Source organism: Schistocerca serialis, chromosome 2, assembly GCF_023864345.2.
Source record: "Schistocerca serialis cubense isolate TAMUIC-IGC-003099 chromosome 2, iqSchSeri2.2, whole genome shotgun sequence".
Taxonomy (NCBI): domain Eukaryota; kingdom Metazoa; phylum Arthropoda; class Insecta; order Orthoptera; family Acrididae; genus Schistocerca; species Schistocerca serialis.
In genome coordinates this window covers 248993232-249005013 of record NC_064639.1, presented here as the reverse complement: position 1 = coordinate 249005013, position 11782 = coordinate 248993232, and positions in this window count along the sequence as shown.

Below are 11782 nucleotides of genomic sequence, written 5' to 3'. Positions count from 1 at the left end.
TGTGTTCTGGCACAGTTGTACACTAGCCGGCCCGGGTGGCCAGCGGTTCTAGGCGCTACAGTCTGGAACCTGCGACCGCTACGGTCGCAGGTTCGAATCCTGCCTCGGGCATGGATGTATGTGATGTCCTTCGGTTAGCTAGGTTTAAGTAGTTCTAAGTTCTAGAGGACTGATGACCTTAGAAGTTAAGTCCCATAGTGATCAGAGCCACACTTGTGCTCTGCCCAGCATTAAAGTGTGATGTTAGTTACGCCACAGTTCGCAGCCTGTCCTGTTTTACCAATCTACCCAGCCAACGACGTCGAACATATGTAATGAGGGGTGGCGCCAAACCCTACGATGTACTGATGGTTTCCCATTGGTTTCACCATGTGCTGAAGACACTCGCCACAAAATCCGAAAAGTCGTGCAGTTACCGAAATTCTCAAGCCTCTGGGCCATCAGAATCTGCCCTCGGTGAAAGATAAATCATGCGCCTTCCGCATTCTACACACGGACAGCCAGCACGCTCACTGCTACTACATGCATCGTGCGTGTGTGCGCGCCGTCTAATTCCTCATCAGGCGACGTTGCTAGCGCCTAGACGGTTTTATATCGATGGTAGATCCATGGTCATAATGTTCTGGCTGATCAGTGTAGAAGCATGTAGCAGACTTTGTAGCAATTCGTTCGTCGCATGCCGCCTTCTTGGTGCTGCAGTTTCAGCGGATACGGGAGCCTGCACCTGTCTCGGATTTCGATACCACGGGCTAACGATACGGAAACATTTCGTGATGAACACGCCACAGAATCGATCACAGCGCCTTGCAAGTTCACGCAGGGCTGGCAAGGCGTTTGCAACAGTTAATTAATTACACATTCTGGCTACTTCTCTACGTAGTCGTCAGTCCCACTGAGACAATGCCTTTGTCATAGATGGCAGGTGCCTTTGCTTCCTACCAATTCTATACATTGATCTGCAGCTTGTTGTCTGTGCCAGAATGTTTTCATAGGCAGCAGTACATGTGGGTAGAGACAAAAATCAGAGCGAGTCAGTTCTGGGCTGTAGGGTGGGTGATCAGACATTTCCCATCGAAAATGGTACAGGAGTGCTTTCACTGCCCGTGCTGTGTGCGGCCAAGAATGGCCATGAAAGAGGAAATGCTGGACAGGTACGTTATGTGCAGGTGCATTAAATCAGGCGAAACCTCGCAGCGGGCACCCATATTGGCGGGAGACACTAAGTGGTTCAAATGGCTCTGAGCACTATGGGACTCCACTTCTGAGGTCATTAGTCCCCTAGAACTTAGAACCAGTTAAACCTAACTAACCTAAGGACATCCCACACATCCATGCCCGAGGCAGGATTCGAACCTGCGACCGTAGCGGTCTCGCGGTTCCAGACTGCAGCGCCTAGAACCGCACGGCCACTTCTGCCGGCGGGAGACACTACTTTCTAAGCATCTGTACTCGCTCTTTGTGCGCTCAGAATGAAAGAGCGACGTGACGCGATCGACGGGCTACCTACAAACAACGATGAATACGTCTATGCAAAGTTTCATCGGATTTTCATTGTGGTAGCCATTTCACGATCGATCTGACCTTATGTGCGTAGACTTGACCGTTGAAAACCATTTTCCGTTAAATGAGGCTCTTCAAGGAGAAAGCAAAGTTACAGTAAAAAAAATTATAATATCGCATTTTGGCCGGAATGTCCCAGTCGGGTTCGGCCGCCAAATGCAAGTCTTATTTCAGTCGGCGCCACATTGGGTGACTTGCGGCCGATGATGAAATGATGATGAGGACAACACCCAGTCCCCGAGCGGAGAAAAACCCCATCCCGGCCGGGAATCGAACCCGGGTCCACAGCATGGGAGGGAAGCACGTTACCACCCAGCTAAGCACGCGGACAACAAATTTAGAACCTCGGTTCTTGGAGTGATTCAGGAAAGATAACACACACACAAACACACACACACACACACACACACGCACACACACACACACACACACACACACACACTGAACACTAATGCCACCAAAGATGACCAAAGTCAGAGGTATCGATAGTGAAAGACTACAAACTAGCAGATGAGGTAACACTGACTCTGTCCCTCTGTTTTTTGACAAGAGAGAGAGAGCGGGATTCCAAGCAGAGTTTAAACAAAAACCTCTATCCCTGTTTACAAGGTTGCTCGCTAATTTAATCTCAACAGATTCCTTAACAACACTGTCCCAGTAGCTGGACGTGCATGCCAATATCTCAGTACTGTTATATAACACAGGGTGACAGGTATCCAAACAATACAAAATTGTTGAGGCTCGCAGGTAGCAAGAGGAGAACCGCACCGGAAATGACCGCGGAAAAGCCCTCGGACGTTGGCGCTCCAGGTACATATAGTCTGCGCCCGCGAGCTCGGCTCCAGTTCACCACCGGCAATGGAGGGTGAAGCTTTGACAATGCCAGCCACTCGTGCTGGCGAAACGTCAGAAAAATCATTAGATGAACGTCGGCCGAAGAACCCGAGACAGAAGCCAGTAGGCAGTTTGTTATCCAAACAATGTTCGGCAATAGCAGATCCACTTGCCTGCTGTAATCACGTGTGCCGTTTATGCTCAGTAAATCGATCCTCCACGGTCCTGAAAGTCTGACCAATGTACGCCATGCCACAGCTACAAGGAATGCGATATTCACCCACCTTACGCAAACCAATATCATCCTTAACAGAACCCAAAAGCACTCTAATTTTAAATACATTTAACATCGTATTTCCGTAAAATACAACCGATCTTGTTGGAAGTGCTTCCTGCGCCAGGCAAAAAGACAGTAGACCTAGGTATCGATTCAGTGTTATCATTAGTCACCCGATGCACAGTTGGTCGATAGCGCAACGCACGTTCAATCTGTCTTTTGCTAAAACCAATCTGACGAAATGTAACTTTAAGATGGGCCACCTCAGCTGGCAAAGTCTCAGTGTCGCAAATGAAATGTGCCCTGTGTACCAAGATACGAAGTACTCCTTCACACTGATCCGGATGGTGACAAGTATCACCCTGTAAATACAAGTCAGTGCGAGTATGTTTCCTGTGAACAGCATGTCCCAATGATCCATCAACCTTCCTCCTAACCAAAACGTCAAGAAATGGAAGGCAACCATCCTCTTCCACCTCCATCGTAAAACCAATGTTGGGGAGGATCGAAAAAAAATGGTTCAAATGGCTCTGAGCACTATGGGACTTAACATCTTAGGTCATCAGTCCCCTAGAACTTAGAACTACTTAAACCTAACTAACCGAAGGACATCACACACATCCATGCCCGAGGCAGGATTCGAACCTGCGACCGTAGCAGTCCCGCGGTTCCGGACTGCAGCGCCTAGAACCGCACGACCACCGCGGCGGGCCGGGAGGATCGAGGTCAGATATTCTAAAATGGCATTCAAATTTTCCTTACCATGAGGCCAAACAGCAAAAGTGTCGTCAACATATCTGAAGAAACAGGCGGGTTTCAAAGGCGCCGACTCCAATGTACGTTCCTCGATGTCTTCTATAGAAAAATTTGCAATCACAGGAGACAACGGGGTACCCATCGCAAATCCATCTGTGTGCTCGTAATACTGGTCACTGAATAAAAAGTAAGTGGATGCCACACATGTCGAAAGAGATTAGTTAATTCAACATCAAACCTAACCTCAGTTAACCGCAACGAATCAGACAGAGGAACACGAGTGAAGAGAGAGACCACGTCAAAACCTACTAAAATATCGGAGTCATTCAACCGCATTCCCTCCAAACGACGTGAGAAATCAGCTGAGTTCCTGATATGATGTTCACACCGACCAACTTGTGGGCTTAACAGAGAAGCAAGATGCTTGGCTACACGATATGTCGGAGCGCCGATATTGCTCACTACAGGGTGGAAAAGAACCCCTTCTTGAGTACCTTCGGAAGGCCATATAACCTAGTGGGAACATTACTATAGGTGTTAAGACTCTTGATAGTGTCCTGCGACAAACAACTTTTCTTCAGGAGGCTGTTGGTCTTTCTCTCAACATATTTTGTGGGGTCAGCATCGGTCCTGCGATACGCTGAGTCAGATAATAAACATTGCATCTTTTGTACATAAACCTGTTTGTGTAAAACATCGGTGGCATTGCCCTTGTCCGCAGGTAAAATAACAAGGATGATCTTGGTTTGCGTAAAGCGGTTGTATATCGCATTCCTTGTAACTGTGGCATGGCATACATTGGTCAGACTATCAGGACCGTGGTAGATCGATGTACTGAACATAAACGGCACAGGTGATTACAGCAGCCTAGTAGATCTTTTATTGCCGAACATGTTTGCATACTGGTCACGTTATGTTATATAACAATACTGAGATATTGTCATGCACGTCCAGATATTGGCCAGTGTTATTAAGGAAGCTGTTGAGATTAAATTAGCGAGAAACCTCGGAAACAGGGATGGAGGTTATTGTTTAAACTCTGCTAGGAATCCTGCTCTCTCCGTTGTCAAAAAGCAAAGGGACAGAGTCAATGTCACCTCACCTGGTAGTTCGCAGTCTTTCACTATCGATACCTTTGACTTTGGTCATCTTTGGTGGCACTAGTGTTCAGTGTGTGTGTGTGTGTGTGTGTGTGTGTGTGTGTGTGTTATTGTTCCTGAATTACTCCAAGAACCGAGGTTTTAAATTTGCTTGTACATCGCCTGTCCGTTGTAGTTTGTGCCTTGAAAATGGCGGGGTGTACTCCCGCCGAAATATCGGCAGTCGCTGTAAATATTACCTGGCTGAATTCCGGAACGTTGTTTGAAAATTGTATACGCCAGGAGAAACTCAGGTCTCATAGTGATCTTTACACAGGCAGCATCAGCTCAACTGGAGAAGGATGTCTCAAGAACACATCCGTCGCCAGTTGAAAAATCATCTTGGCATTATTTTCAGCCATAATGGCTATGTTTATGCACCGTGACTGTGTGGGATAATTATTTATTTCAAGTTTCTGCTACCAGTCTGAAGATGAACAGAACATGTTCGAAACGCGTTGCATTGTGTTAGATTAAGCATAAAATAAAAAGTGACTGGTAGCAGAAACTTGAAATAAATAATCATCTTGGCATTGCCTAGGTGAAACTTACATCCACACCTGCACCCACACTGCAAGTGTATGGCAGAGGGTTCGTTCCATTGTAGCAGTAGTAAGAGCTTTTTACCGTTCTATCCACGTATGGAGTGCGAGAAGAATGACTGTTTACATGCCTGTGTGTGTACTGTAATTAATGTAATCTTGCTCTCACGATGTCTATGGGGCGATATGTACGGTATGTAATATATTCCTAGTGTAATCATTTAAAAGCGGTACCTGAAACTTTGTAAGTAGGCTATCACTAGATAGCTTACGTCTCTCTTCAAGAGTCTGCTAGTTCATTTCTTTCAAATCAGCTTTGTAATAGTCTCCCATGGATCAAACAAATCTGTGACTATTTCTGTTGCCCTTCTCCCTCTTTCTCTCTCTCATTTTTTATTTTTATTTTATTTTATTTTTTGTTTGAGCCATGAGCCGTCGGACTGTTTGATGCAGCCCGCCACAATTTCCTCTTCTCCTCTGCTATCCCTACGTCCTCAGTTATTTGCTGGATGTATTCCAATCTGTCTTCCTGTACAGATTTTCCTCTTTACAGCTCCTCCTAATTTATTTCCGTAGCATCGCATCTCAAATGATTCGATTATCTACACTACCGGTTTTCCTACAGTTCACGAATCATTCACTACTGTACTGTGCTGTGCTCCAAACGTACATTCCCGTAAATTTATTGCTTAGATTAAGGCTTGTGTTTGATAATTCTTCTGGCCAGGAATGCCCTCTTTGCCTGTGCTAATCTGCTTTTTATGTCCACCTTGCTTCGTCTGTCGTCTGTTATTTTGCCTCCAAGGTAAAGTAGCAGAATTACTTAACTTCTTCCACGTTGTGATCATCAGTTTTGATGTTAAGTTACTCCCTAGTCTCAATTCTGCTACTCCATATTACTTTTGTCTATTTTCAGCACACTCTCAATCCTTATTCTGAACTGATTAGACTGTTCATTCCATTCAACAGACCTTGTAATTTTTCTTCACCTTCAATGAGGATAGCGAAGTCATAAGAGTATCTTATCATTGATATCGTTTCACCCTGAATTTTAATCCCATTGTTACACCTTTCTTTTGTTGCCGACATTGCTACCTCAACGTACAGATAGAACAGTAGGGATGAAAGGCTTAAGCCCTTTTAACTCCGAACTTTCCGTTCTTGGTCTTCCAGTCGTATTGTTTCTTGTTAGTTCTTGAATGTACAAACAACTGGTAAGACGAAAGAAATATATTACAGTGGATTCGCACAGGACGCTGTTTAGATGATGTAGCGTGTTGTGGCATGGCGTATGGGGCCGATAGAACGGATATCGGGCAAAATCCTGGGCTAGAACATCAACGGAAATTTATCATGATGCTCCTCAAACCAATGTTGTTAGATTCTGAAATTGTGATATTGAGTATTTTCCAGCTGCGACTGGTATCGTTTGGTATGGAAAATATCAAAACGGTGAAGCGAAAGTGATCTGAAACAATTAGCGCAGTAAACAGCTTCCATGGTTTAAAAAATTCAGGTACCCCACGTTATAATGCTGCCATCACTGCTCTGTCGACGTAACTCGGTCCATACAGCGAGTAGGGATCGTTCTGTAAGACGGCGCATCATGGCTATACCACTGATTCGGTTTAAGACGAAAGCTTTTTTTATCTATGGAAGCTACTCGTTCCCATTATTCCAAGATCCAGTCGTAATCCAGTCTGCTTGTCAGCTATCGCAATCAGATTTGACGATGATGGTAGTTCAAATGGCTCTGAGCACTATGGGACTCAACTGGTGTGGTCATAAGTCCCCTAGAACTTAGAACTACTTAAACCTAACTAACCTAAGGACAGCACACAACACCCAGCCATCACGAGGCAGAGAAAATCTCTGACCCCGCCGGGAATCGAACCCGGGAACCCGGGCGTGGGAAGCGAGAACGCTACCGCACGACCACGAGATGCGGGCGATGATGGTAGTTCAAAAACCGTGTACCACGGGCACCACTACCACAGAAGGTCTTCGCCCTTACCTAGCATTTTACTGAGGTGTCAGTTGTACCACAGATTTCCATATTTTTTCTCATAGATTACACCAACATCCGACATAAAACTGGAGGGTGAGGCAAAGATTTGCAGGCTTCGTCTTATACATCATTCGCCTTATTTTGAGAGACGGTGATGACGGCAGTATTGGAGCATCCAACAAGTCTTCACCTTTTCTTTAAAATTCATCATAGCTTCATAGCTGTCAGGTTTCAGAATTCGCTCTAGGTGAAATTCACTGAAATCAGAAGCTTTTTCCCAATTATCTGCGTACCTGATGGCTTGTATTTTGCATTCATTGACTGTTCCGTCGGTTCTAGGTATAATATTTTATACATTACGAATGAAAACACCCACGACACTGGTATAACACAATCAAACAAGTAGCATCAAGAAATGGCTGCCACTCTGCCGTGGTGATCCCCATAATACAGTGACACAGAAAAACTACAGCTCTCTCCTTTTTCCTATGCTCGACTCGACCACACGAAGACCTTAATAAAAGCTGCACCGTTCCATATTTACGAAAAGTCTCACTGAATGTAGGCAGAAATATTAAATGCAGGAACCTTAAAACATCATTTCACGTGCACAACACTATTGGACAATTTTTGCCCATGGTAAGGAAAGTAGCTTTGAGAAAGAGGGGAATATACAAAATCGCTTGTAATTGTGGCAACTTCTATATAGACTGTTCTGGCAGCGCAATATCCGCTCGATTGTAAGAACACCACAGAAATAGGTGACTTAGAAATGGAGACTCTACTTTAGCAGAGAACCTTTTTAAAGGAGGCCACAGTTATAAGAGGCAACATGAAGTCTTAGACAACGTCCACAAAGGAAGGATGATGAACTACCCTGAAATAATGTAAATTAGTAAAAGTATGTCCACTAGCCCAACATTAGTACTTAATGGCGAGGCACGGTTCCCTTACTCGCCTTTTCTAACTGAAAGTAATGGAAAATAATCACACCCAGACGTTTTGTAAATTACTCTTCCTACTCACAGGGCTCATTTTTCCCTTTATTTCAGTTTCTGTATTTTCACTTGCTCTGTTAAAATTTTATTTTGTATGATTATAGTTGTTTCATTTACATAATTAGTTTCATTGTACCTGTTTGAAATATTGGATCTTTTAAGGACAAGATTATCTTGTTCAGTCACCCCTTGGAACATGTTACCAAAATCTACTATACATTGTTCATCTTATTTTTCCTCTCAGAACAATTGTAATCTCTCATTTAGTTCAATATTTTATCCAACCCAAATATTTTTACATAACATTGTTACTGAAATAATCCCTTTCATTTTAGTCCTAAATCAAACATCTACGATAACTGTCATCTGTGGAAATCTACTGAGGTCCTCTGTAGCTGCACTATTTTATAGTCCTTGATCCCACAAGAATTTCACAGCCACACGTATTTGTCTTTGTACTTGACGATGTCGTAACAGCCGAAAACCGTTTTGTAAAATAGTAAATATTCAGAAATACTACACCAGCGTTGTTTGTTTATTCATTCATAATATCTTTGTGTTTTGTCTCCTGTTGTGCACTTTTTGTATTATATCACCTGTTTGTTCCCATAGCAGAGGCGTGGGCGTTATGTTCTGGCTTGACGGCGTGTCCACCAGGCGTGACTGGTCGGATCCGCAGGAAGGAAAGTTGTTTCCGCGACGAAAGCCGTGCACGATCAGCCAGTTTAGTTTCAACGAGCCTTTCACTGCGACGCGGAACAGAGGCCAGTGAAAGTCGATGTTTTGTTTATGTTACTTGTACCTTACCCACCAACTTTCGGGGATCCACAAAACGCCAGGAGAACGTCCTAACTAAAAGTGCTACAAGTTCTTTGTGGATTCTCCTATGAACAACCCTAAAGTTCAAGATTTGGCGTGTTATGATGCTGAATATACTACTCTGGATCGATCTCTTGGTGCTATATGCAAAATAAAACACAGTTTGTAATCTGTGTTATGGTTTCCATTCACTTACGTTCACATCCAGGCTCTTCTTCAGTGCGCTCTGGTTGTGTTGATGTGGGTTTGGAGATAACGATTGCTATCACTGTGTTTGTCAGTGCAACTTATTAGTTTTATAAAGCCTACACGATTATCTAAATGGGACTTACATTTCACAGCGAAACACATGTACTGGAAATTTTCATGGAGGCTTGCTCGAGGTTATTAGATGCGTCCATTAAATTGTTTCCTAGTTCAGGACTTTCAGCATTCCACGTACACTCTACCGCCGGCCTGTTTGTGGCTAGTACTCTTAGCATACGCCACACAAGTGTTCCATACGCAACCTGTTTCGTAGACAAAATGTTGTGTCCCAGTAGTCAGTGAAGTAATCGAAGCCTACCATTTGCCTTACCTACACTTGAGACAATGTCTCCCTTTGTATTATCACTCATCTTCTTTTTCTTTCCTTTTTTTTTAAAAAAAAAAGTCTACTACATTTGTGTAACTTCAAGATACAGATTGCGATAGGAAAAGAATTACGTGGAAGGGAGTGTCCACAATTTTTGCATCATTTTTCCTTTACATAATCACATTTATTTACAGTGCAAAACATGGCACCAAATATCTCTGAATATAAGAGGCTGTTAAATGAAAATGAGCCTTTTTAAATTTTAACTACAGATTGACATGACTAAACTTTCAGTTCTTGCTACCCCAAGGAATCAGTGCCAGTAACAAATAAAAAAGAAATTATAATAAAACTTCTCTTAAACAATAAGTAAGTAAAAGATAACTCTTGCACAACCTTCTTAAACTGTCACAGGTATTAAGATAAGTGTGGTGTCACCGCCAGACACCACACTTGCTAGGTGGTAGCCTTTAAATCGGCCGCGGTTCGTTAGTGTACGTCGGACCCGCGTGTCGCCACTATCAGTGATTGCAGACCGAGCGCCGCCACACGGCAGGTCTAGAGAGACTTCCTAGCACTCGCCCCAGTTGTACAGCCGACTTTGCTAGCGATGGTTCACTGACAAATTACGCTGTCATTTGCCGAGACGATAGTTAGCATAGCCTTCAGCTACGTCATTTGCTACGACCTAGCAAGGCGCCATTATCATTTGCTATTTATCTTGTGATGCATGTACCGTCAGACCGATGTTCACCAATTAAGAATTAAAGTTAAGTATTCCAGTAGTTACTTACGTTCTTTGCTACTATAAATTCCCTTACCTGTTCCAGACCTCACGCCAGCCTGCGTGAGCTTAAACGCGTGCCTTTCGGCTACCCGTCACTGTAGATTGGCTGTCTTGCCAGTCCACAACAATAAGAACCGGTAATTTAGAATGAACATCCAAGCATGGCAGACCTGACAGATTTTATTACATCCTTAGAGCGGATACAATGATAAATTAAGCTCAAGCAAAGAACAGAGAGTTATAATTAAAAATAGAAACCGAAGGAGATGGCAGTCATAACGGAAATTACGTTAAAACTTTCCTCAGCACACTAAGTATATACGAAAAAGTTTCAACAGGCAAAGGAACTACCTCAAAAATTAGTTACAACGTCGCTCACATGTTGGAAGATAAAACAAGTCTATCAGAGCCTTAAGAAGGGCAGGGCGAACCTAAAGTTAAACAAGGCAAGCCTCCAAGGCGAACGGTAGCACTATAGCAGTAGCGGACACGCCTCAAACACAGCAGGAAGCCATGTGCGTGGGCACAACAGCAGCAGATCCTCGTGACCGGTAGCAGACGAAACTTCGGGCTCGCGCTTCATAAGGCAAAAGGCGCTGCTTACAAACACCACATAGGTGGGATATAGGCTGCCAAAATACAAACTGCATGAACAACAATCGCCATCTTCTTAGGAGATCACGGCTATAAGTCCAAAAAGTTCATCATAACACAATACTAAAAAAAAAAAAAAAAGTCTAAAGGACATATATCTTAAATCACTGATCACTGGTAATGGAGTATGAAAATATAATAATATCTCCCCAAACAATTTAGGTAAACTTTGCAGCAAAATTACACCACCAGGTGCCTACTTGAAGCACAGATAGAACAAATAAATTATAATAATGAAAATAAGGTGCACCTCCAAGGGAATACTTAGTGACTAGGCATTACAAACAGTGTTTTCTTGAATCAGACATCAGGCTTGACAACCATCTAGAATCTAGTTTCAAAACTTACCTTAAAATAATCAAAAGGTAAAATTACGAAGCTTACAAAACGTAAAAAAATCTGAAACTCAGTGAACATGAATTATGTCACACGGCCCATGATCAAGTTAATAAAACTGAGTAAGGAACTTCATTAAACACTACAGCTGAAACAGCGAACTGCCGTACACACGAGGTGAAATTTAAGTTTCACTAGTAAACCACTAAATTTGAAAGTGCTGCACGGATTAAGCCCTCGGTAACTCACAGCAAGTAAAGGTCTCAATGTTGAACTTTATGGCCAACGCTGGGACAGTCAGTAATTGACACCCAAGATCTCCACCAATGAAATAAACGGAAAGGTACATCATGGTTGGGGCCAAGATTAATCACAACAAATTAAAATTTTCCGGTGACCCATTATGCACCAGCAGCAGAGGCACAGATATCAGAGCGCGAGCAATAATGAGCTCAAAAATTTTCCAGTAATGGTCCTTGCATACGCAGATACGATGAG